The following is a 27,521-nucleotide window of genomic DNA, read 5'->3' on the forward strand; positions in this document are numbered from 1 at the left end:
GGCATCATTGTGACACTGTGAGGCCCCATCCAGCCAAGGCTCCATTGGGACACTGCGAGACCCCACGGAAACAAAGCTCCAGGGTAACACAGAGAGGCTGCCTGTAATCAGTGCTCCATTGTGACCCTGTGGAGCCAAAGGAGAGCGTTGTGACACTGCAAAGCCCCATGGTCCATTGGTCCAAAGGTCCATTGTGACATTGCAGGACTCATGGAACAGAGGAGTCACATGACACTGTGGGGCCTGTGGAACCATGGAGAACATTGTGACACTGCAAGGCCTCAAGGAATCATTAGGACTGTTATATGTCTATAGGATAATTCGTGCAAATAAAATTGTCGTCTCTTTTATAGTTATGTGCTGTTAAATTATACTCTTATAAGAAGTTTTTAAATCGCACAAGCCAGCAACAGCGACTGCAACACCATGTCAAAGCCACCTGGACGAGAGAGGGAGGACTTTATTTACAAGCGAACGAAAGTGGCCAGCCCAGAGAGGGATCATGCATCAAGGTTGTCCGAGAAACACCCGGACGATAAATACACGATAAATATCCGAGACCGAGATAGTCAGAGCCATCAGGGAGGTACATCTCAAATCCGAATTCCGGGACTGCAAACACAGGTGTTCATCACTCTCCGGACACGTATTGTTCAACTTGCCACAGAGAAAAGAACTCCACATGAATACATGCACTTTGAAAAGGAAGAAAGGGGACTCTGGCTCAGGCAAGGAAAATCGTATAAAAATGGGTCAGACAGGACGGTCGGTGTGAAGCATAGAGGACCCTCTGCTGCAGCTGTCAAACCTGTGTCACACCCGGTGGCAATCCCGGGCTCCACATTGACTTTTTTTTATAGTGGCTTTTTTTCATTTTTCTCAAAGTTTATATTTGGTACACTTAATAACTTTTATTAAATTAATAATTAATATCTTGGAGCCTTGCATTTGTAACATGTTTATCACATTCGGTTTCTCATGATAAGCCTATCTACTTCTGCTAATTCTGAGATGGGGAAAATGAACTGTCATGATTCCCGCTTCCACTAGAGGATTGTGACACGGGCTGACTTTGTGATGCCAGAGTCTTCTGTGCCATCACAGCGCAACTGTATGACATCCCAGAGTGATGGAGCAGCACTGGCTCTGTGACATCACAAGGGGGATTTGTGAGATCTCAGGGTGGGCTGTGACATCCCAGGAGGCAGTGTGACATCTCAGGGGCTCTGTGACCTTACTGGGGAGGTCACTTCAAGCCAGCTCCCACTCACAGTTCCTCCCAGAGAAGTCCAAAGCTGCTCGTGCCCGGTGGCATCCCGTGTCCCTCTGGGTCCCCCTGCCCCTGGCGCTGCAGCCTCCCCCTGAGGATGTTCGAGGAGATCAAGCCCAGAGCCTGACACGGGGACAGGGGCTCAGGGCCGTCAAAGTTGGAACAGGGAGACAGGGACACCCTAGCAGCATCCCTGTGCCCCCAGGGCCAGAGCTTGGCCAGGGCTCCTTCACCCTCTTATGAAGGAGGGCTTGAGAGCACTTTAAAAATCCCCAGCAGGGGAGTAGCATAAAACAGCTTTAAGATTAAGTGACAGCACCACAGAGTTCCTTGGCAAGAGTCACTCTGCTCCTGACTGGACACTTCAGGCACACCAAGGAAACAAAGCAACAACAAAACCAAACAAAATCCAGGCAATCAAACCAAAAAGGAGTCAAGAACTGTCCCGGTGTCTGTGTGTCTCTGTGTGTTTGTGTGTGTGTGTGTGTGTGTGTGACGAAAGGACAGTGAGGGCAAGGATAAAAGGAATACAGCCTAAAAGCTAAACAGAGCTGTGGAATAACACTTAACAATATTCAACTTTGCTTATAACTTCTATTAAGCTTCACAAATTAGCAAAAAACAACTCTTAGCAGCATTTAACTTTCCTTACAGCTTGTGACTTTGTCGCTATAAGACACATGAAAGCACGACGCGAGCCACCTGCTATTTTCAAGGTAAAGAGAAAAGTTTTTTCTCTGACTCCAACTTTTATACTTTGCCAAAGGTGACATTGGATTGGAGAGTGAATGGACCACCTGTCCAAAGACATTGGACAAAGCACTAGTACATCAAGTTTGTCCAGCCCCATAAAAGATTGTAAACAATATGTTGTTGAGTGAAATTGTGTGGGAAGGTTCTCCAACAGAATGGAAACTCAGAAGGCTTTAGAAAATCTTAAGAATCAGGGTGACATGACTTAACCTTACTTGCAGGCCTGACTGGCTCAGCTATCCAAGGCAATCAAAGCCCTCAGAGAGCAGCATTTCTGCCACATTTCCCTGAGCACAGGCACTCCTGTGTGCACACAGACACAAAGAGTCACTACAAGGCACCTGTGAGAAATTCCCCTGAGCAAAGGGAAATGCTCCCTGTGGAGGCTTTGGCATCTCCCCAGGGGATGAAGGGTTGAGCCTGGAGCAGACAGTGTCTTTGATGAGCTCCAGAGGAGCTGAGCCCAGGGGCTGCTGGCCAAGGCCCTGGCCCAGTGAGAAATTCTCAGCTGGCAGGGCGGCCTGAGAAGGGGAAAGGGGAATGCACCAGACCAGGAACCATGGAACCAAGGGACCATTGTTACACTGTGGGGCCATGTGAGAAGAAGTGACCATTGGGACACTGTGGGGCCTTGTGAGACCAAGGGACCATTGGGACACTGTGGGACCATGTGAGATCAAGAGACCATTGGGATACTGTGAGTCCTCATGGATTCATGGACACCACTGTGACATTGCTGGGCCTCATGGAAGCAAGGGGACCCTGGTGACGCTGTGTGCCTCAGTGGAATGTAGGCATCATTGTGACACTGTGAGGCCCCATCCAACCAAGGCTCCATTGGGACACTGCGAGACCCCACGAAAACAAAGCTCCAGGGTGACACAGAGAGGCTGCCTGTAATCAGTGCTCCATTGTGACCCTGTGGAGCCAAAGGAGAGCGTTGTGACACTGCAAAGCCCCATGGTCCATTGGTCCAAAGGTCCATTGTGACATTGCAGGACTCATGGAACAGAGGAGTCACATGACACTGTGGGGCCTGTGGAACCATGGAGAACATTGTGACACTGCAAGGCCTCAAGGAATCATTAGGACTGTTATATGTCTATAGGATAATTCGTGCAAATAAAATTGTCGTCTCTTTTATAGTTATGTGCTGTTAAATTATACTCTTATAGGAAGTTTTTAAATCGCACAAGCCAGCAACAACGATTGCAACACCATGTCAAAGCCACCTGGACGAGAGAGGGAGGACTTTATTTACAAGCGAACGAAAGTGGCCAGCCCAGAGAGGGATCATGCATCAAGGTTGTCCGAGAAACACCCGGACGATAAATACACGATAAATATCTGAGACCGAGATAGTCAGAGCCATCAGGGAGGTACATCTCAAATCCGAATTCCGGGACTGCAAACACAGGTGTTCATCACTCTCCGGACACGTATTGTTCAACTTGCCACAGAGAAAAGAACTCCACATGAATACATGCACTTTGAAAAGGAAGAAAGGGGACTCTGGCTCAGGCAAGGAAAATCGTATAAAAATGGGTCAGACAGGACGGTCGGTGTGAAGCATAGAGGACCCTCTGCTGCAGCTGTCAAACCTGTGTCTCACCCGGTGGCAATCCCGGGCTCCACATTGACTTTTTTTTATAGTGGCTTTTTTTCATTTTTCTCAAAGTTTATATTTGGTACACTTAATAACTTTTATTAAATTAAAAATTAATAACTTGGAGCCTTGCATTTGTTACATGTTCATCACATTCAGTTTCTCATGATAAGCCTATCTACTTCTGCTAATTCTGAGATGGGGAAAATGAACTGTCATGATTCCCGCTTGCACTAGACGATTGTGACACGGGCTGACTTTGTGATGCCAGAGTCTTCTGTGCCATCACAGCGCAACTGTATGACATCCCAGAGTGCTAGAGCAGCACTGGCTCTGTGACATCACAAGGGGGATTTGTGAGATCTCAGGGTGGGCTGTGACATCCCAGGAGGCAGTGTGACATCTCAGGGGCTCTGTGACCTTACTGGGGAGGTCACTTCAAGCCAGCTCCCACTCACAGTTCCTCCCAGAGAAGTCCAAAGCTGCTCGTGCCCGGTGGCATCCCGTGTCCCTCTGGGTCCCCCTGCCCCTGGCGCTGCAGCCTCCCCCTGAGGATGTTCGAGGAGATCAAGCCCAGAGCCTGACACGGGGACAGGGGCTCAGGGCCGTCACAGTTGGAACAGGGAGACAGGGACCCCCTAGCAGCATCCCTGTGCCCCCAGGGCCAGAGCTTGGCCAGGGCTCCTTCACCCTCTTATGAAGGAGGGCTTGAGAGCACTTTAAAAATCCCCAGCAGGGGAGTAGCATAAAACAGCTTTAAGATTAAGTGACAGCACCACAGAGTTCCTTGGCAAGAGTCACTCTGCTCCTGACTGGACACTTCAGGCACACCAAGGAAACAAAGCAACAACAAAACCAAACAAAATCCAGGCAATCAAACCAAAAAGGAGTCAAGAACTGTCCCGGTGTCTGTGTGTCTCTGTGTGTTTGTCTGTGTGTGTGTGTGTGTGTGTGTGTGTGTGTGTGTGTGTGTGTGTGTGACGAAAGGACAGTGAGGGCAAGGATAAAAGGAATACAGCCTAAAAGCTAAACAGAGCTGTGGAATAACACTTAACAATATTCAACTTCGCTTATAACTTCTATTAAGCTTCACAAATTAGCAAAAGAACAACTCTTAGCAGCATTTAACTTTGCTTACAGCTTGTGACTTTGTCGCTATAAGACACGTGAAAGCACGACGCGAGTGACCTGCTATTTTCAAGGTAAAGCGAAAAGTTTATTCTCCGACTCCAACTTTTATACTTTCCCAAAGGTGACATTGGATTGGAGAGTGAATGGGCCACCTGTCCAAAGACATTGGACAAAGCACTAGTACATCAAGTTTTTCCAGCCCCATAAAAGATTGTAAACAATATGTTGTTGAGTGAAATTGTGTGGGAAGGTTCTCCAACAGAATGGAAACTCAGAAGGCTTTAGAAAATCTTAAGAATCAGGGTGACATGACTTAACCTTACTTCCAGGCCTGACTGGCTCAGCTATCCAAGGCAATCAAAGCCCTCAGAGAGCAGCATTTCTGCCACATTTCCCTGAGCACAGGCACTCCTGTGTGCACACAGACACAAAGAGTCACTACAAGGCACCTGTGAGAAATTCCCCTGAGCAAAGGGAAATGCTCCCTGTGGAGGCTTTGGCATCTCCCCAGGGGATGAAGGGTTGAGCCTGGAGCAGACAGTGTCTGTGATGAGCTCCAGAGGAGCTGAGCCCAGGGGCTGCTGGCCAAGGCCCTGGCCCAGTGAGCATTTCTCAGCTGGCAGGGCGGCCTGAGAAGGGGAAAGGGGAATGCACCAGACCAGGAACCATGGAACCAAGGGACCATTGTTACACTGTGAGGCCATGTGAGAAGAAGTGACCATTGGGACACTGTGGGGCCTTGTGAGACCAAGGGACCATTGGGACACTGTGGGACCATGTGAGATCAAGGGACCATTGGGATACTGTGAGTCCTCATGGATTCATGGACACCACTGTGACATTGCTGGGCCTCATGGAAGCAAGGGGACCCAGGTGACGCCGTGTGCCTCAGTGGAATGTAGGCATCATTGTGACACTGTGAGGCCCCATCCAGCCAAGGCTCCATTGGGACACTGCGAGACCCCACGGAAACAAAGCTCCAGGGTAACACAGAGAGGCTGCCTGTAATCAGTGCTCCATTGTGACCCTGTGGAGCCAAAGGAGAGCATTGTGACACTGCAAAGCCCCATGCTCCATTGGTCCAAAGGTCCATTGTGACATTGCAGGACTCATGGAACAGAGGAGTCACATGACACTGTGGGGCCTGTGGAACCATGGAGAACATTGTGACACTGCAAGGCCTCAAGGAATCATTAGGACTGTTATATGTCTATAGGATAATTCGTGCAAATAAAATTGTCGTCTATTTTATAGTTATGTGCTGTTAAATTATACTCTTATAAGAAGTTTTTAAATCGCACAAGCCAGCAACAGCGACTGCAACACCATGTCAAAGCCACCTGGACGAGAGAGGGAGGACTTTATTTACAAGCGAACGAAAGTGGCCAGCCCAGAGAGGGATCATGCATCAAGGTTGTCCGAGAAACACCCGGACGATAAATACACGATAAATATCCGAGACCGAGATAGTCAGAGCCATCAGGGAGGTACATCTCAAATCCGAATTCCGGGACTGCAAACACAGGTGTTCATCACTCTCCGGACACGTATTGTTCAACTTGCCACAGAGAAAAGAACTCCACATGAATACATGCACTTTGAAAAGGAAGAAAGGGGACTCTGGCTCAGGCAAGGAAAATCGTATAAAAATGGGTCAGACAGGACGGTCGGTGTGAAGCATAGAGGACCCTCTGCTGCAGCTGTCCAACCTGTGTCTCACCCGGTGGCAATCCCGGGCTCCACATTGACCTCTTTTTATAGTGGCTTTTTTTCATTTTTCTCAAAGTTTATATTTGGTACACTTAATAACTTTTATTAAATTAAAAATTAATAACTTGGAACCTTGCATTTCTAACATGTTCATCACATTCGGTTTCTCATGATAAGCCTATCTACTTCTGCTAATTCTGAGATGGGGAAAATGAACTGTCATGATTCCTGCTTCCACTAGAGGATTGTGACACGGGCTGACTTTGTGATGCCAGAGTCTTCTGTGCCATCACAGCGCAACTGTATGACATCCCAGAGTGATAGAGCAGCACTGGCTCTGTGACATCACAAGGGGGATTTGTGAGATCTCAGGGTGGGCTGTGACATCCCAGGAGGCAGTGTGACATCTCAGGGGCTCTGTGACCTTACTGTGGAGGTCACTTCAAGCCAGCTCCCACTCACAGTTCCTCCCAGAGAAGTCCAAAGCTGCTCGTGCTGGGTGGCATCCCGTGTCCCTCTGGGTCCACCTGCCCCTGGCGCTGCAGCCTCCCGCTGAGGATGTTTGAGGAGATCAAGCCCAGAGCCTGACACGGGGACAGGGGCTCAGGGCCGTCACAGTTGGAACAGGGAGACAGGAACCCCCTAGCAGCATCCCTGTGCCCCCAGGGCCAGAGCTTGTCCAGGGCTCCTTCACCCTCTTATGAAGGAGGGCTTGAGAGCACTTTAAAAATCCCCAGCAGGGGAGTAGCATAAAACAGCTTTAATATTAAGTGACAGCACCACAGAGTTCCTTGGCAAGAGTCACTCTGCTCCTGACTGGACACTTCAGGAACACCAAGGAAACAAAGCAACAACAAAATCAAACAAAATCCAGGCAATCAAACCAAAAAGGAGTCAAGAACTGTCCCGGTGTCTGTGTGTCTCTGTGTGTTTGTCTGTGTGTGTGTGTGTGTGTGTGTGTGTGTGTGTGTGTGTGTGTGTGTGTGACGAAAGGACAGTGAGGGCAAGGATAAAAGGAATACAGCCTAAAAGCTAAACAGAGCTGTGGAATAACACTTAACAATATTCAACTTTGCTTATAACTTCTATTAAGCTTCACAAATTAGCAAAAGAACAACTCTTAGCAGCATTTAACTTTGCTTACAGCTTGTGACTTTGTCGCTATAAGACACGTGAAAGCACGACGCGAGCCACCTGCTATTTTCAAGGTAAAGAGAAAAGTTTATTCTCTGACTCCAACTTTTATACTTTGCCAAAGGTGACATTGGATTGGAGAGTGAATGGACCACCTGTCCAAAGACATTGGACAAAGCACTAGTACATCAAGTTTGTCCAGCCCCATAAAAGATTGTAAACAATATGTTGTTGAGTGAAATTGTGTGGGAAGGTTCTCCAACAGAATGGAAACTCAGAAGGCTTTAGAAAATCTTAAGAATCAGGGTGACATGACTTAACCTTACTTGCAGGCCTGACTGGCTCAGCTATCCAAGGCAATCAAAGCCCTCAGAGAGCAGCATTTCTGCCACATTTCCCTGAGCACAGGCACTCCTGTGTGCACACAGACACAAAGAGTCACTACAAGGCACCTGTGAGAAATTCCCCTGAGCAAAGGGAAATGTTCCCTGTGGAGGCTTTGGCATCTCCCCAGGGGATGAAGGGTTGAGCCTGGAGCAGACAGTGTCTGTGATGAGCTCCAGAGGAGCTGAGCCCAGGGGCTGCTGGCCAAGGCCCTGGCCCAGTGAGCATTTCTCAGCTGGCAGGGCGGCCTGAGAAGGGGAAAGGGGAATGCACCAGACCAGGAACCATGGAACCAAGGGACCATTGTTACACTGTGGGGCCATGTGAGAAGAAGTGACCATTGGGACACTGTGGGGCCTTGTGAGACCAAGGGACCATTGGGACACTGTGGGACCATGTGAGATCAAGGGACCATTGGGATACTGTGAGTCCTCATGGATTCATGGACACCACTGTGACATTGCTGGGCCTCATGGAAGCAAGGGGACCCTAGTGACGCCGTGTGCCTCAGTGGAATGTAGGCATCATTGTGACACTGTGAGGCCCCATCCAGCCAAGGCTCCATTGGGACACTGCGAGACCCCACGGAAACAAAGCTCCAGGGTAACACAGAGAGGCTGCCTGTAATCAGTGCTCCATTGTGACCCTGTGGAGCCAAAGGAGAGCGTTGTGACACTGCAAAGCCCCATGGTCCATTGGTCCAAAGGTCCATTGTGACATTGCAGGACTCATGGAACAGAGGAGTCACATGACACTGTGGGGCCTGTGGAACCATGGAGAACATTGTGACACTGCAAGGCCTCAAGGAATCATTAGGACTGTTATATGTCTATAGGATAATTCGTGCAAATAAAATTGTCGTCTCTTTTATAGTTATGTGCTGTTAAATTATACTCTTATAAGAAGTTTTTAAATCGCACAAGCCAGCAACAGCGACTGCAACACCATGTCAAAGCCACCTGGACGAGAGAGGGAGGACTTTATTTACAAGCGAACGAAAGTGGCCAGCCCAGAGAGGGATCATGCATCAAGGTTGTCCGAGAAACACCCGGACGATAAATACACGATAAATATCCGAGACCGAGATAGTCAGAGCCATCAGGGAGGTACATCTCAAATCCGAATTCCGGGACTGCAAACACAGGTGTTCATCACTCTCCGGACACGTATTGTTCAACTTGCCACAGAGAAAAGAACTCCACATGAATACATGCACTTTGAAAAGGAAGAAAGGGGACTCTGGCTCAGGCAAGGAAAATCGTATAAAAATGGGTCAGACAGGACGGTCGGTGTGAAGCATAGAGGACCCTCTGCTGCAGCTGTCAAACCTGTGTCACACCCGGTGGCAATCCCGGGCTCCACATTGACTTTTTTTTATAGTGGCTTTTTTTCATTTTTCTCAAAGTTTATATTTGGTACACTTAATAACTTTTATTAAATTAATAATTAATATCTTGGAGCCTTGCATTTGTAACATGTTTATCACATTCGGTTTCTCATGATAAGCCTATCTACTTCTGCTAATTCTGAGATGGGGAAAATGAACTGTCATGATTCCCGCTTCCACTAGAGGATTGTGACACGGGCTGACTTTGTGATGCCAGAGTCTTCTGTGCCATCACAGCGCAACTGTATGACATCCCAGAGTGATGGAGCAGCACTGGCTCTGTGACATCACAAGGGGGATTTGTGAGATCTCAGGGTGGGCTGTGACATCCCAGGAGGCAGTGTGACATCTCAGGGGCTCTGTGACCTTACTGGGGAGGTCACTTCAAGCCAGCTCCCACTCACAGTTCCTCCCAGAGAAGTCCAAAGCTGCTCGTGCCCGGTGGCATCCCGTGTCCCTCTGGGTCCCCCTGCCCCTGGCGCTGCAGCCTCCCCCTGAGGATGTTCGAGGAGATCAAGCCCAGAGCCTGACACGGGGACAGGGGCTCAGGGCCGTCAAAGTTGGAACAGGGAGACAGGGACACCCTAGCAGCATCCCTGTGCCCCCAGGGCCAGAGCTTGGCCAGGGCTCCTTCACCCTCTTATGAAGGAGGGCTTGAGAGCACTTTAAAAATCCCCAGCAGGGGAGTAGCATAAAACAGCTTTAAGATTAAGTGACAGCACCACAGAGTTCCTTGGCAAGAGTCACTCTGCTCCTGACTGGACACTTCAGGCACACCAAGGAAACAAAGCAACAACAAAACCAAACAAAATCCAGGCAATCAAACCAAAAAGGAGTCAAGAACTGTCCCGGTGTCTGTGTGTCTCTGTGTGTTTGTGTGTGTGTGTGTGTGTGTGTGACGAAAGGACAGTGAGGGCAAGGATAAAAGGAATACAGCCTAAAAGCTAAACAGAGCTGTGGAATAACACTTAACAATATTCAACTTTGCTTATAACTTCTATTAAGCTTCACAAATTAGCAAAAAACAACTCTTAGCAGCATTTAACTTTCCTTACAGCTTGTGACTTTGTCGCTATAAGACACATGAAAGCACGACGCGAGCCACCTGCTATTTTCAAGGTAAAGAGAAAAGTTTTTTCTCTGACTCCAACTTTTATACTTTGCCAAAGGTGACATTGGATTGGAGAGTGAATGGACCACCTGTCCAAAGACATTGGACAAAGCACTAGTACATCAAGTTTGTCCAGCCCCATAAAAGATTGTAAACAATATGTTGTTGAGTGAAATTGTGTGGGAAGGTTCTCCAACAGAATGGAAACTCAGAAGGCTTTAGAAAATCTTAAGAATCAGGGTGACATGACTTAACCTTACTTGCAGGCCTGACTGGCTCAGCTATCCAAGGCAATCAAAGCCCTCAGAGAGCAGCATTTCTGCCACATTTCCCTGAGCACAGGCACTCCTGTGTGCACACAGACACAAAGAGTCACTACAAGGCACCTGTGAGAAATTCCCCTGAGCAAAGGGAAATGCTCCCTGTGGAGGCTTTGGCATCTCCCCAGGGGATGAAGGGTTGAGCCTGGAGCAGACAGTGTCTTTGATGAGCTCCAGAGGAGCTGAGCCCAGGGGCTGCTGGCCAAGGCCCTGGCCCAGTGAGAAATTCTCAGCTGGCAGGGCGGCCTGAGAAGGGGAAAGGGGAATGCACCAGACCAGGAACCATGGAACCAAGGGACCATTGTTACACTGTGGGGCCATGTGAGAAGAAGTGACCATTGGGACACTGTGGGGCCTTGTGAGACCAAGGGACCATTGGGACACTGTGGGACCATGTGAGATCAAGAGACCATTGGGATACTGTGAGTCCTCATGGATTCATGGACACCACTGTGACATTGCTGGGCCTCATGGAAGCAAGGGGACCCTGGTGACGCTGTGTGCCTCAGTGGAATGTAGGCATCATTGTGACACTGTGAGGCCCCATCCAACCAAGGCTCCATTGGGACACTGCGAGACCCCACGAAAACAAAGCTCCAGGGTGACACAGAGAGGCTGCCTGTAATCAGTGCTCCATTGTGACCCTGTGGAGCCAAAGGAGAGCGTTGTGACACTGCAAAGCCCCATGGTCCATTGGTCCAAAGGTCCATTGTGACATTGCAGGACTCATGGAACAGAGGAGTCACATGACACTGTGGGGCCTGTGGAACCATGGAGAACATTGTGACACTGCAAGGCCTCAAGGAATCATTAGGACTGTTATATGTCTATAGGATAATTCGTGCAAATAAAATTGTCGTCTCTTTTATAGTTATGTGCTGTTAAATTATACTCTTATAGGAAGTTTTTAAATCGCACAAGCCAGCAACAACGATTGCAACACCATGTCAAAGCCACCTGGACGAGAGAGGGAGGACTTTATTTACAAGCGAACGAAAGTGGCCAGCCCAGAGAGGGATCATGCATCAAGGTTGTCCGAGAAACACCCGGACGATAAATACACGATAAATATCTGAGACCGAGATAGTCAGAGCCATCAGGGAGGTACATCTCAAATCCGAATTCCGGGACTGCAAACACAGGTGTTCATCACTCTCCGGACACGTATTGTTCAACTTGCCACAGAGAAAAGAACTCCACATGAATACATGCACTTTGAAAAGGAAGAAAGGGGACTCTGGCTCAGGCAAGGAAAATCGTATAAAAATGGGTCAGACAGGACGGTCGGTGTGAAGCATAGAGGACCCTCTGCTGCAGCTGTCAAACCTGTGTCTCACCCGGTGGCAATCCCGGGCTCCACATTGACTTTTTTTTATAGTGGCTTTTTTTCATTTTTCTCAAAGTTTATATTTGGTACACTTAATAACTTTTATTAAATTAAAAATTAATAACTTGGAGCCTTGCATTTGTTACATGTTCATCACATTCAGTTTCTCATGATAAGCCTATCTACTTCTGCTAATTCTGAGATGGGGAAAATGAACTGTCATGATTCCCGCTTGCACTAGACGATTGTGACACGGGCTGACTTTGTGATGCCAGAGTCTTCTGTGCCATCACAGCGCAACTGTATGACATCCCAGAGTGCTAGAGCAGCACTGGCTCTGTGACATCACAAGGGGGATTTGTGAGATCTCAGGGTGGGCTGTGACATCCCAGGAGGCAGTGTGACATCTCAGGGGCTCTGTGACCTTACTGGGGAGGTCACTTCAAGCCAGCTCCCACTCACAGTTCCTCCCAGAGAAGTCCAAAGCTGCTCGTGCCCGGTGGCATCCCGTGTCCCTCTGGGTCCCCCTGCCCCTGGCGCTGCAGCCTCCCCCTGAGGATGTTCGAGGAGATCAAGCCCAGAGCCTGACACGGGGACAGGGGCTCAGGGCCGTCACAGTTGGAACAGGGAGACAGGGACCCCCTAGCAGCATCCCTGTGCCCCCAGGGCCAGAGCTTGGCCAGGGCTCCTTCACCCTCTTATGAAGGAGGGCTTGAGAGCACTTTAAAAATCCCCAGCAGGGGAGTAGCATAAAACAGCTTTAAGATTAAGTGACAGCACCACAGAGTTCCTTGGCAAGAGTCACTCTGCTCCTGACTGGACACTTCAGGCACACCAAGGAAACAAAGCAACAACAAAACCAAACAAAATCCAGGCAATCAAACCAAAAAGGAGTCAAGAACTGTCCCGGTGTCTGTGTGTCTCTGTGTGTTTGTCTGTGTGTGTGTGTGTGTGTGTGTGTGTGTGTGTGTGTGTGTGTGTGTGACGAAAGGACAGTGAGGGCAAGGATAAAAGGAATACAGCCTAAAAGCTAAACAGAGCTGTGGAATAACACTTAACAATATTCAACTTCGCTTATAACTTCTATTAAGCTTCACAAATTAGCAAAAGAACAACTCTTAGCAGCATTTAACTTTGCTTACAGCTTGTGACTTTGTCGCTATAAGACACGTGAAAGCACGACGCGAGTGACCTGCTATTTTCAAGGTAAAGCGAAAAGTTTATTCTCCGACTCCAACTTTTATACTTTCCCAAAGGTGACATTGGATTGGAGAGTGAATGGGCCACCTGTCCAAAGACATTGGACAAAGCACTAGTACATCAAGTTTTTCCAGCCCCATAAAAGATTGTAAACAATATGTTGTTGAGTGAAATTGTGTGGGAAGGTTCTCCAACAGAATGGAAACTCAGAAGGCTTTAGAAAATCTTAAGAATCAGGGTGACATGACTTAACCTTACTTCCAGGCCTGACTGGCTCAGCTATCCAAGGCAATCAAAGCCCTCAGAGAGCAGCATTTCTGCCACATTTCCCTGAGCACAGGCACTCCTGTGTGCACACAGACACAAAGAGTCACTACAAGGCACCTGTGAGAAATTCCCCTGAGCAAAGGGAAATGCTCCCTGTGGAGGCTTTGGCATCTCCCCAGGGGATGAAGGGTTGAGCCTGGAGCAGACAGTGTCTGTGATGAGCTCCAGAGGAGCTGAGCCCAGGGGCTGCTGGCCAAGGCCCTGGCCCAGTGAGCATTTCTCAGCTGGCAGGGCGGCCTGAGAAGGGGAAAGGGGAATGCACCAGACCAGGAACCATGGAACCAAGGGACCATTGTTACACTGTGAGGCCATGTGAGAAGAAGTGACCATTGGGACACTGTGGGGCCTTGTGAGACCAAGGGACCATTGGGACACTGTGGGACCATGTGAGATCAAGGGACCATTGGGATACTGTGAGTCCTCATGGATTCATGGACACCACTGTGACATTGCTGGGCCTCATGGAAGCAAGGGGACCCAGGTGACGCCGTGTGCCTCAGTGGAATGTAGGCATCATTGTGACACTGTGAGGCCCCATCCAGCCAAGGCTCCATTGGGACACTGCGAGACCCCACGGAAACAAAGCTCCAGGGTAACACAGAGAGGCTGCCTGTAATCAGTGCTCCATTGTGACCCTGTGGAGCCAAAGGAGAGCATTGTGACACTGCAAAGCCCCATGCTCCATTGGTCCAAAGGTCCATTGTGACATTGCAGGACTCATGGAACAGAGGAGTCACATGACACTGTGGGGCCTGTGGAACCATGGAGAACATTGTGACACTGCAAGGCCTCAAGGAATCATTAGGACTGTTATATGTCTATAGGATAATTCGTGCAAATAAAATTGTCGTCTATTTTATAGTTATGTGCTGTTAAATTATACTCTTATAAGAAGTTTTTAAATCGCACAAGCCAGCAACAGCGACTGCAACACCATGTCAAAGCCACCTGGACGAGAGAGGGAGGACTTTATTTACAAGCGAACGAAAGTGGCCAGCCCAGAGAGGGATCATGCATCAAGGTTGTCCGAGAAACACCCGGACGATAAATACACGATAAATATCCGAGACCGAGATAGTCAGAGCCATCAGGGAGGTACATCTCAAATCCGAATTCCGGGACTGCAAACACAGGTGTTCATCACTCTCCGGACACGTATTGTTCAACTTGCCACAGAGAAAAGAACTCCACATGAATACATGCACTTTGAAAAGGAAGAAAGGGGACTCTGGCTCAGGCAAGGAAAATCGTATAAAAATGGGTCAGACAGGACGGTCGGTGTGAAGCATAGAGGACCCTCTGCTGCAGCTGTCCAACCTGTGTCTCACCCGGTGGCAATCCCGGGCTCCACATTGACCTCTTTTTATAGTGGCTTTTTTTCATTTTTCTCAAAGTTTATATTTGGTACACTTAATAACTTTTATTAAATTAAAAATTAATAACTTGGAACCTTGCATTTCTAACATGTTCATCACATTCGGTTTCTCATGATAAGCCTATCTACTTCTGCTAATTCTGAGATGGGGAAAATGAACTGTCATGATTCCTGCTTCCACTAGAGGATTGTGACACGGGCTGACTTTGTGATGCCAGAGTCTTCTGTGCCATCACAGCGCAACTGTATGACATCCCAGAGTGATAGAGCAGCACTGGCTCTGTGACATCACAAGGGGGATTTGTGAGATCTCAGGGTGGGCTGTGACATCCCAGGAGGCAGTGTGACATCTCAGGGGCTCTGTGACCTTACTGTGGAGGTCACTTCAAGCCAGCTCCCACTCACAGTTCCTCCCAGAGAAGTCCAAAGCTGCTCGTGCCCGGTGGCATCCCGTGTCCCTCTGGGTCCCCCTGCCCCTGGCGCTGCAGCCTCCCGCTGAGGATGTTCGAGGAGATCAAGCCCAGAGCCTGACACGGGGATAGGGGCTCAGGGCCGTCAAAGTTGGAACAGGGAGACAGGGACCCCCTAGCAGCATCCCTGTGCCCCCAGGGCCAGAGCTTGGCCAGGGCTCCTTCACCCTCTTATGAAGGAGGGCTTGAGAGCACTTTAAAAATCCCCAGCAGGGGAGTAGCATAAAACAGCTTTAATATTAAGTGACAGCACCACAGAGTTCCTTGGCAAGAGTCACTCTGCTCCTGACTGGAAACTTCAGGCACACCAAGGAAACAAAGCAACAACAAAACCAAACAAAATCCAGGCAATCAAACCAAAAAGGAGTCAAGAACTGTCCCGGTGTCTGTGTGTCTCTGTGTGTTTGTGTGTGTGTGGGGGTGTGTGTGTGTGTGTGTGTGTGTGTGTGTGTGTGTGACGAAAGGACAGTGAGGGCCAGGATAAAAGGAATACAGCCTAAAAGCTAAAGAGAGCTGTGGAATAACACTTAACAATATTCAACTTCGCTTATAACTTCTATTAAGCTTCACAAATTAGCAAAAGAACAACTCTTAGCAGCATTTAACTTTGCTTACAGCTTGTGACTTTGTCGCTATAAGACACGTGAAAGCACGATGCGAGCCACCTGCTATTTTCAAGGTAAAGCGAAAAGTTTATTCTCTGACTCCAACTTTTATACTTTCCCAAAGGTGACATTGGATTGGAGAGTGAATGGGCCACCTGTCCAAAGACATTGGACAAAGCACTAGTACATCAAGTTTTTCCAGCCCCATAAAAGATTGTAAACAATATGTTGTTGAGTGAAATTGTGTGGGAAGGTTCTCCAACAGAATGGAAACTCAGAAGGCTTTAGAAAATCTTAAGAATCAGGGTGACATGACTTAACCTTACTTCCAGGCCTGACTGGCTCAGCTATCCAAGGCAATCAAAGCCCTCAGAGAGCAGCATTTCTGCCACATTTCCCTGAGCACAGGCACTCCTGTGTGCACACAGACCCAAAGAGTCACTACAAGGCACCTGTGAGAAATTCCCCTGAGCAAAGGGAAATGTTCCCTGTGGAGGCTTTGGCATCTCCCCAGGAAATGAAGGGTTGAGCCTGGAGCAGACAGTGTCTGTGATGAGCTCCAGAGGAGCTGAGCCCAGGGGCTGCTGGCCAAGGCCCTGGCCCAGTGAGCATTTCTCAGCTGGCAGGGCGGCCTGAGAAGGGGAGAGGGGAATGCACCAGACCAGGAACCATGGAACCAAGGGACCATTGTTACACTGTGGGGCCATGTGAGAAGAAGTGACCATTGGGACACTGTGGGGCCTTGTGAGACCAAGGGACCATTGGGACACTGTGGGACCATGTGAGATCAAGGGACCATTGGGATACTGTGAGTCCTCATGGATTCATGGACACCACTGTGACATTGCTGGGCCTCATGGAAGCAAGGGGACCCTAGTGACGCCGTGTGCCTCAGTGGAATGTAGGCATCATTGTGACACTGTGAGGCCCCATCCAGGCAAGGCTCAATTGGGACACTGCGAGACCCCACAGAAACAAAGCTCCAGGGTAACACAGAGAGGCTGCCTGTAATCAGTGCTCCATTGTGACCCTGTGGAGCCAAAGGAGAGCATTGTGACACTGCAAAGCCCCATGGTCCATTGGTCCAAAGGTCCATTGTGACATTGCAGGACTCATGGAACAGAGGAGTCACATGACACTGTGGGGCCTGTGGAACCATGGAGAACATTGTGACACTGCAAGGCCTCAAGGAATCATTAGGACTGTTATATGTCTATAGGATAATTCGTGCAAATAAAATTGTCGTCTATTTTATAGTTATGTGCTGTTAAATTATACTCTTATAAGAAGTTTTTAAATCGCACAAGCCAGCAACAGCGACTGCAACACCATGTCAAAGCCACCTGGACGAGAGAGGGAGGACTTTATTTACAAGCGAACGAAAGTGGCCAGCCCAGAGAGGGATCATGCATCAAGGTTGTCCGAGAAACACCCGGACGATAAATACACGATAAATATCCGAGACCGAGATAGTCAGAGCCATCAGGGAGGTACATCTCAAATCCGAATTCCGGGACTGCAAACACAGGTGTTCATCACTCTCCGGACACGTATTGTTCAACTTGCCACAGAGAAAAGAACTCCACATGAATACATGCACTTTGAAAAGGAAGAAAGGGGACTCTGGCTCAGGCAAGGAAAATCGTATAAAAATGGGTCAGACAGGACGGTCGGTGTGAAGCATAGAGGACCCTCTGCTGCAGCTGTCAAACCTGTGTCTCACCCGGTGGCAATCCCGGGCTCCACATTGACTTTTTTTTATAGTGGCTTTTTTTCATTTTTCTCAAAGTTTATATTTGGTACACTTAATAACTTTTATTAAATTAATAATTAATATCTTGGAGCCTTGCATTTGTAACATGTTTATCACATTCGGTTTCTCATGATAAGCCTATCTACTTCTGCTAATTCTGAGATGGGGAAAATGAACTGTCATGATTCCCGCTTCCACTAGAGGATTGTGACACGGGCTGACTTTGTGATGCCAGAGTCTTCTGTGCCATCACAGCGCAACTGTATGACATCCCAGAGTGATGGAGCAGCACTGGCTCTGTGACATCACAAGGGGGATTTGTGAGATCTCAGGGTGGGCTGTGACATCCCAGGAGGCAGTGTGACATCTCAGGGGCTCTGTGACCTTACTGGGGAGGTCACTTCAAGCCAGCTCCCACTCACAGTTCCTCCCAGAGAAGTCCAAAGCTGCTCGTGCCCGGTGGCATCCCGTGTCCCTCTGGGTCCCCCTGCCCCTGGCGCTGCAGCCTCCCACTGAGGATGTTCGAGGAGATCAAGCCCAGAGCCTGACACGGGGACAGGGGCTCAGGGCCGTCAAAGTTGGAACAGGGAGACAGGGACCCCCTAGCAGCATCCCTGTGCCCCCAGGGCCAGAGCTTGGCCAGGGCTCCTTCACCCTCTTATGAAGGAGGGCTTGAGAGCACTTTAAAAATCCCCAGCAGGGGAGTAGCATAAAACAGCATTAAGATTAAGTGACAGCACCACAGAGTTCCTTGGCAAGAGTCACTCTGCTCCTGACTGGACACTTCAGGCACACCAAGGAAACAAAGCAACAACAAAACCAAACAAAATCCAGGCAATCAAACCAAAAAGGAGTCAAGAACTGTCCCGGTGTCTGTGTGTCTCTGTGTGTTTGTCTGTGTGTGTGTGTGTGTGTGTGTGTGTGACGAAAGGACAGTGAGGGCAAGGATAAAAGGAATACAGCCTAAAAGCTAAAGAGAGCTGTGGAATAACACTTAACAATATTCAACTTTGCTTATAACTTCTATTAAGCTTCACAAATTAGCAAAAGAACAACTCTTAGCAGCATTTAACTTTGCTTACAGCTTGTGACTTTGTCGCTATAAGACACGTGAAAGCACGATGCGAGCCACCTGCTATTTTCAAGGTAAAGCGAAAAGTTTATTCTCTGACTCCAACTTTTATACTTTCCCAAAGGTGACATTGGATTGGAGAGTGAATGGGCCACCTGTCCAAAGACATTGGACAAAGCACTAGTACATCAAGTTTTTCCAGCCCCATAAAAGATTGTAAACAATATGTTGTTGACAGAAATTGTGTGGGAAGGTTCTCCAACAGAATGGAAACTCAGAAGGCTTTAGAAAATCTTAAGAATCAGGGTGACATGACTTAACCTTACTTCCAGGCCTGACTGGCTCAGCTATCCAAGGCAATCAAAGCCCTCAGAGAGCAGCATTTCTGCCACATTTCCCTGAGCACAGCCACTCCTGTGTGCACACAGACACAAAGAGTCACTACAAGGCACCTGTGAGAAATTCCCCTGAGCAAAGGGAAATGTTCCCTATGGAGGCTTTGGCATCTCCCCAGGAAATGAAGGGTTGAGCCTGGAGCAGACAGTGTCTGTGATGAGCTCCAGAGGAGCTGAGCCCAGGGGCTGCTGGCCAAGGCCCTGGCCCAGTGAGCATTTCTCAGCTGGCAGGGCGGCCTGAGAAGGGGAGAGGGGAATGCACCAGACCAGGAACCATGGAACCAAGGGACCATTGTTACACTGTGGGGCCATGTGAGAAGAAGTGACCATTGGGACACTGTGGGGCCTTGTGAGACCAAGGGACCATTGGGACACTGTGGGACCATGTGAGATCAAGGGACCATTGGGATACTGTGAGTCCTCATGGATTCATGGACACCACTGTGACATTGCTGGGCCTCATGGAAGCAAGGGGACCCAGGTGACGCCGTGTGCCTCAGTGGAATGTAGGCATCATTGTGACACTGTGAGGCCCCATCCAACCAAGGCTCCATTGGGACACTGCGAGACCCCACGGAAACAAAGCTCCAGGGTAACACAGAGAGGCTGCCTGTAATCAGTGCTCCATTGTGACCCTGTGGAGCCAAAGGAGAGCGTTGTGACACTGCAAAGCCCCATGGTCCATTGGTCCAAAGGTCCATTGTGACATTGTAGGACTCATGGAACAGAGGAGTCACATGACACTGTGGGGCCTGTGGAACCATGGAGAACATTGTGACACTGCAAGGCCTCAAGGAATCATTAGGACTGTTATATGTCTATAGGATAATTCGTGCAAATAAAATTATCGTCTATTTTATAGTTATGTGCTGTTAAATTATACTCTTATAAGAAGTTTTTAAATCGCACAAGCCAGCAACAGCGACTGCAACACCATGTCAAAGCCACCTGGACGAGAGAGGGAGGACTTTATTTACAAGCGAACGAAAGTGGCCAGCCCAGAGAGGGATCATGCATCAAGGTTGTCCGAGAAACACCCGGATGATAAATACACGATAAATATCCGAGACCGAGATAGTCAGAGCCATCAGGGAGGTACATCTCAAATCCGAATTCCGGGACTGCAAACACAGGTGTTCATCACTCTCCGGACACGTATTGTTCAACTTGCCACAGAGAAAAGAACTCCACATGAATACATGCACTTTGAAAAGGAAGAAAGGGGACTCTGGCTCAGGCAAGGAAAATCGTATAGAAATGGGTCAGACAGGACGGTCGGTGTGAAGCATAGAGGACCCTCTGCTGCAGCTGTCAAACCTGTGTCTCACCCGGTGGCAATCCCGGGCTCCACATTGACTTTTTTTTATAGTGGCTTTTTTTCATTTTTCTCAAAGTTTATATTTGGTACACTTAATAACTTTTATTAAATTAATAATTAATATCTTGGAGCCTTGCATTTGTAACATGTTTATCACATTCGGTTTCTCATGATAAGCCTATCTACTTCTGCTAATTCTGAGATGGGGAAAATGAACTGTCATGATTCCCGCTTCCACTAGAGGATTGTGACACGAGCTGACTTTGTGATGCCAGAGTCTTCTGTGCCATCACAGCGCAACTGTATGACATCCCAGAGTGATGGAGCAGCACTGGCTCTGTGACATCACAAGGGGGATTTGTGAGATCCCAGGGTGGGCTGTGACATCCCAGGAGGCAGTGTGACATCTCAGGGGCTCTGTGACCTTACTGGGGAGGTCACTTCAAGCCAGCTCCCACTCACAGTTCCTCCCAGAGAAGTCCAAAGCTGCTCGTGCCCGGTGGCATCCCGTGTCCCTCTGGGTCCCCCTGCCCCTGGCGCTGCAGCCTCCCGCTGAGGATGTTCGAGGAGATCAAGCCCAGAGCCTGACACGGGGACAGGGGCTCAGGGCCGTCAAAGTTGGAACAGGGAGACAGGGACCCCCTAGCAGCATCCCTGTGCCCCCAGGGCCAGAGCTTGGCCAGGGCTCCTTCACCCTCTTATGAAGGAGGGCTTGAGAGCACTTTAAAAATCCCCAGCAGGGGAGTAGCATAAAACAGCATTAAGATTAAGTGACAGCACCACAGAGTTCCTTGGCAAGAGTCACTCTGCTCCTGACTGGACACTTCAGGCACACCAAGGAAACAAAGCAACAACAAAACCAAACAAAATCCAGGCAATCAAACCAAAAAGGAGTCAAGAACTGTCCCGGTGTCTGTGTGTCTCTGTGTGTTTGTCTGTGTGTGTGTGTGTGTGTGTGTGTGTGACGAAAGGACAGTGAGGGCAAGGATAAAAGGAATACAGCCTAAAAGCTAAAGAGAGCTGTGGAATAACACTTAACAATATTCAACTTTGCTTATAACTTCTATTAAGCTTCACAAATTAGCAAAAGAACAACTCTTAGCAGCATTTAACTTTGCTTACAGCTTGTGACTTTGTCGCTATAAGACACGTGAAAGCACGATGCGAGCCACCTGCTATTTTCAAGGTAAAGCGAAAAGTTTATTCTCTGACTCCAACTTTTATACTTTCCCAAAGGTGACATTGGATTGGAGAGTGAATGGGCCACCTGTCCAAAGACATTGGACAAAGCACTAGTACATCAAGTTTTTCCAGCCCCATAAAAGATTGTAAACAATATGTTGTTGAGTGAAATTGTGTGGGAAGGTTCTCCAACAGAATGGAAACTCAGAAGGCTTTAGAAAATCTTAAGAATCAGGGTGACATGACTTAACCTTACTTCCAGGCCTGACTGGCTCAGCTATACAAGGCAATCAAAGCCCTCAGAGAGCAGCATTTCTGCCACATTTCCCTGAGCACAGGCACTCCTGTGTGCACACAGACACAAAGAGTCACTACAAGGCACCTGTGAGAAATTCCCCTGAGCAAAGGGAAATGTTCCCTGTGGAGGCTTTGGCATCTCCCCAGGAAATGAAGGGTTGAGCCTGGAGCAGACAGTGTCTGTGATGAGCTCCAGAGGAGCTGAGCCCAGGGGCTGCTGGCCAAGGCCCTGGCCCAGTGAGCATTTCTCAGCTGGCAGGGCGGCCTGAGAAGGGGAGAGGGGAATGCACCAGACCAGGAACCATGGAACCAAGGGACCATTGTTACACTGTGGGGCCATGTGAGAAGAAGTGACCATTGGGACACTGTGGGGCCTTGTGAGACCAAGGGACCATTGGGACACTGTGGGACCATGTGAGATCAAGGGACCATTGGGATACTGTGAGTCCTCATGGATTCATGGACACCACTGTGACATTGCTGGGCCTCATGGAAGCAAGGGGACCCTAGTGACGCCGTGTGCCTCAGTGGAATGTAGGCATCATTGTGACACTGTGAGGCCCCATCCAGGCAAGGCTCAATTGGGACACTGCGAGACCCCACAGAAACAAAGCTCCAGGGTAACACAGAGAGGCTGCCTGTAATCAGTGCTCCATTGTGACCCTGTGGAGCCAAAGGAGAGCATTGTGACACTGCAAAGCCCCATGGTCCATTGGTCCAAAGGTCCATTGTGACATTGCAGGACTCATGGAACAGAGGAGTCACATGACACTGTGGGGCCTGTGGAACCATGGAGAACATTGTGACACTGCAAGGCCTCAAGGAATCATTAGGACTGTTATATGTCTATAGGATAATTCGTGCAAATAAAATTGTCGTCTATTTTATAGTTATGTGCTGTTAAATTATACTCTTATAAGAAGTTTTTAAATCGCACAAGCCAGCAACAGCGACTGCAACACCATGTCAAAGCCACCTGGACGAGAGAGGGAGGACTTTATTTACAAGCGAACGAAAGTGGCCAGCCCAGAGAGGGATCATGCATCAAGGTTGTCCGAGAAACACCCGGACGATAAATACACGATAAATATCCGAGACCGAGATAGTCAGAGCCATCAGGGAGGTACATCTCAAATCCGAATTCCGGGACTGCAAACACAGGTGTTCATCACTCTCCGGACACGTATTGTTCAACTTGCCACAGAGAAAAGAACTCCACATGAATACATGCACTTTGAAAAGGAAGAAAGGGGACTCTGGCTCAGGCAAGGAAAATCGTATAAAAATGGGTCAGACAGGACGGTCGGTGTGAAGCATAGAGGACCCTCTGCTGCAGCTGTCAAACCTGTGTCTCACCCGGTGGCAATCCCGGGCTCCACATTGACTTTTTTTTATAGTGGCTTTTTTTCATTTTTCTCAAAGTTTATATTTGGTACACTTAATAACTTTTATTAAATTAATAATTAATATCTTGGAGCCTTGCATTTGTAACATGTTTATCACATTCGGTTTCTCATGATAAGCCTATCTACTTCTGCTAATTCTGAGATGGGGAAAATGAACTGTCATGATTCCCGCTTCCACTAGAGGATTGTGACACGGGCTGACTTTGTGATGCCAGAGTCTTCTGTGCCATCACAGCGCAACTGTATGACATCCCAGAGTGATGGAGCAGCACTGGCTCTGTGACATCACAAGGGGGATTTGTGAGATCTCAGGGTGGGCTGTGACATCCCAGGAGGCAGTGTGACATCTCAGGGGCTCTGTGACCTTACTGGGGAGGTCACTTCAAGCCAGCTCCCACTCACAGTTCCTCCCAGAGAAGTCCAAAGCTGCTCGTGCCCGGTGGCATCCCGTGTCCCTCTGGGTCCCCCTGCCCCTGGCGCTGCAGCCTCCCGCTGAGGATGTTCGAGGAGATCAAGCCCAGAGCCTGACACGGGGACAGGGGCTCAGGGCCGTCAAAGTTGGAACAGGGAGACAGGGACCCCCTAGCAGCATCCCTGTGCCCCCAGGGCCAGAGCTTGGCCAGGGCTCCTTCACCCTCTTATGAAGGAGGGCTTGAGAGCACTTTAAAAATCCCCAGCAGGGGAGTAGCATAAAACAGCATTAAGATTAAGTGACAGCACCACAGAGTTCCTTGGCAAGAGTCACTCTGCTCCTGACTGGACACTTCAGGCACACCAAGGAAACAAAGCAACAACAAAACCAAACAAAATCCAGGCAATCAAACCAAAAAGGAGTCAAGAACTGTCCCGGTGTCTGTGTGTCTCTGTGTGTTTGTCTGTGTGTGTGTGTGTGTGTGTGTGTGTGACGAAAGGACAGTGAGGGCAAGGATAAAAGGAATACAGCCTAAAAGCTAAACAGAGCTGTGGAATAACACTTAACAATATTCAACTTTGCTTATAACTTCTATTAAGCTTCACAAATTAGCAAAAGAACAACTCTTAGCAGCATTTAACTTTCCTTACAGCTTGTGACTTTGTCGCTATAAGACACGTGAAAGCACGATGCGAGCCACCTGCTATTTTCAAGGTAAAGCGAAAAGTTTATTCTCTGACTCCAACTTTTATACTTTCCCAAAGGTGACATTGGATTGGAGAGTGAATGGGCCACCTGTCCAAAGACATTGGACAAAGCACTAGTACATCAAGTTTTTCCAGCCCCATAAAAGATTGTAAACAATATGTTGTTGACAGAAATTGTGTGGGAAGGTTCTCCAACAGAATGGAAACTCAGAAGGCTTTAGAAAATCTTAAGAATCAGGGTGACATGACTTAACCTTACTTCCAGGCCTGACTGGCTCAGCTATCCAAGGCAATCAAAGCCCTCAGAGAGCAGCATTTCTGCCACATTTCCCTGAGCACAGGCACTCCTGTGTGCACACAGACACAAAGAGTCACTACAAGGCACCTGTGAGAAATTCCCCTGAGCAAAGGGAAATGTTCCCTATGGAGGCTTTGGCATCTCCCCAGGAAATGAAGGGTTGAGCCTGGAGCAGACAGTGTCTGTGATGAGCTCCAGAGGAGCTGAGCCCAGGGGCTGCTGGCCAAGGCCCTGGCCCAGTGAGCATTTCTCAGCTGGCAGGGCGGCCTGAGAAGGGGAGAGGGGAATGCACCAGACCAGGAACCATGGAACCAAGGGACCATTGTTACACTGTGGGGCCATGTGAGAAGAAGTGACCATTGGGACACTGTGGGGCCTTGTGAGACCAAGGGACCATTGGGACACTGTGGGACCATGTGAGATCAAGGGACCATTGGGATACTGTGAGTCCTCATGGATTCATGGACACCACTGTGACATTGCTGGGCCTCATGGAAGCAAGGGGACCCAGGTGACGCCGTGTGCCTCAGTGGAATGTAGGCATCATTGTGACACTGTGAGGCCCCATCCAACCAAGGCTCCATTGGGACACTGCGAGACCCCACGGAAACAAAGCTCCAGGGTAACACAGAGAGGCTGCCTGTAATCAGTGCTCCATTGTGACCCTGTGGAGCCAAAGGAGAGCGTTGTGACACTGCAAAGCCCCATGGTCCATTGGTCCAAAGGTCCATTGTGACATTGTAGGACTCATGGAACAGAGGAGTCACATGACACTGTGGGGCCTGTGGAACCATGGAGAACATTGTGACACTGCAAGGCCTCAAGGAATCATTAGGACTGTTATATGTCTATAGGATAATTCGTGCAAATAAAATTATCGTCTATTTTATAGTTATGTGCTGTTAAATTATACTCTTATAAGAAGTTTTTAAATCGCACAAGCCAGCAACAGCGACTGCAACACCATGTCAAAGCCACCTGGACGAGAGAGGGAGGACTTTATTTACAAGCGAACGAAAGTGGCCAGCCCAGAGAGGGATCATGCATCAAGGTTGTCCGAGAAACACCCGGACGATAAATACACGATAAATATCCGAGACCGAGATAGTCAGAGCCATCAGGGAGGTACATCTCAAATCCGAATTCCGGGACTGCAAACACAGGTGTTCATCACTCTCCGGACACGTATTGTTCAACTTGCCACAGAGAAAAGAACTCCACATGAATACATGCACTTTGAAAAGGAAGAAAGGGGACTCTGGCTCAGGCAAGGAATATCGTATCGAAATGGGTCAGACAGGACGGTCGGTGTGAAGCATAGAGGACCCTCTGCTGCAGCTGTCAAACCTGTGTCTCACCCGGTGGCAATCCCGGGCTCCACATTGACTTTTTTTTATAGTGGCTTTTTTTCATTTTTCTCAAAGTTTATATTTGGTACACTTAATAACTTTTATTAAATTAATAATTAATATCTTGGAGCCTTGCATTTGTAACATGTTTATCACATTCGGTTTCTCATGATAAGCCTATCTACTTCTGCTAATTCTGAGATGGGGAAAATGAACTGTCATGATTCCCGCTTCCACTAGAGGATTGTGACACGGGCTGACTTTGTGATGCCAGAGTCTTCTGTGCCATCACAGCGCAACTGTATGACATCCCAGAGTGATGGAGCAGCACTGGCTCTGTGACATCACAAGGGGGATTTGTGAGATCCCAGGGTGGGCTGTGACATCCCAGGAGGCAGTGTGACATCTCAGGGGCTCTGTGACCTTACTGTGGAGGTCACTTCAAGCCAGCTCCCACTCACAGTTCCTCCCAGAGAAGTCCAAAGCTGCTCGTGCCCGGTGGCATCCCGTGTCCCTCTGGGTCCCCCTGCCCCTGGCGCTGCAGCCTCCCCCTGAGGATGTTCGAGGAGATCAAGCCCAGAGCCTGACACGGGGACAGGGGCTCAGGGCCGTCACAGTTGGAACAGGGAGACAGGGACCCCCTAGCAGCATCCCTGTGCCCCCAGGGCCAGAGCTTGGCCAGGGCTCCTTCACCCTCTTATGAAGGAGGGCTTGAGAGCACTTTAAAAATACCCAGCAGGGGAGTAGCATAAAACAGCTTTAAGATTAAGTGACAGCACCACAGAGTTCCTTGGCAAGAGTCACTCTGCTCCTGACTGGACACTTCAGGCACACCAAGGAAACAAAGCAACAACAAAACCAAACAAAATCCAGGCAATCAAACCAAAAAGGAGTCAAGAACTGTCCCGGTGTCTGTGTGTCTCTGTGTGTTTGTCTGTGTGTGTGTGTGTGTGTGTGTGTGTGTGTGTGTGTGGGTGTGTGTGTGTGTGTGTGTGTGACGAAAGGACAGTGAGGGCAAGGATAAAAGGAATACAGCCTAAAAGCTAAACAGAGCTGTGGAATAACACTTAACAATATTCAACTTTGCTTATAACTTCTATTAAGCTTCACAAATTAGCAAAAGAACAACTCTTAGCAGCATTTAACTTTGCTTACAGCTTGTGACTTTGTCGCTATAAGACACGTGAAAGCACGACGCAAGCCACCTGCTATTTTCAAGGTA

The sequence above is a fragment of the Lonchura striata genome, chromosome 38 (genome assembly GCF_046129695.1).
Source record: "Lonchura striata isolate bLonStr1 chromosome 38, bLonStr1.mat, whole genome shotgun sequence".
NCBI lineage: Eukaryota > Metazoa > Chordata > Aves > Passeriformes > Estrildidae > Lonchura > Lonchura striata.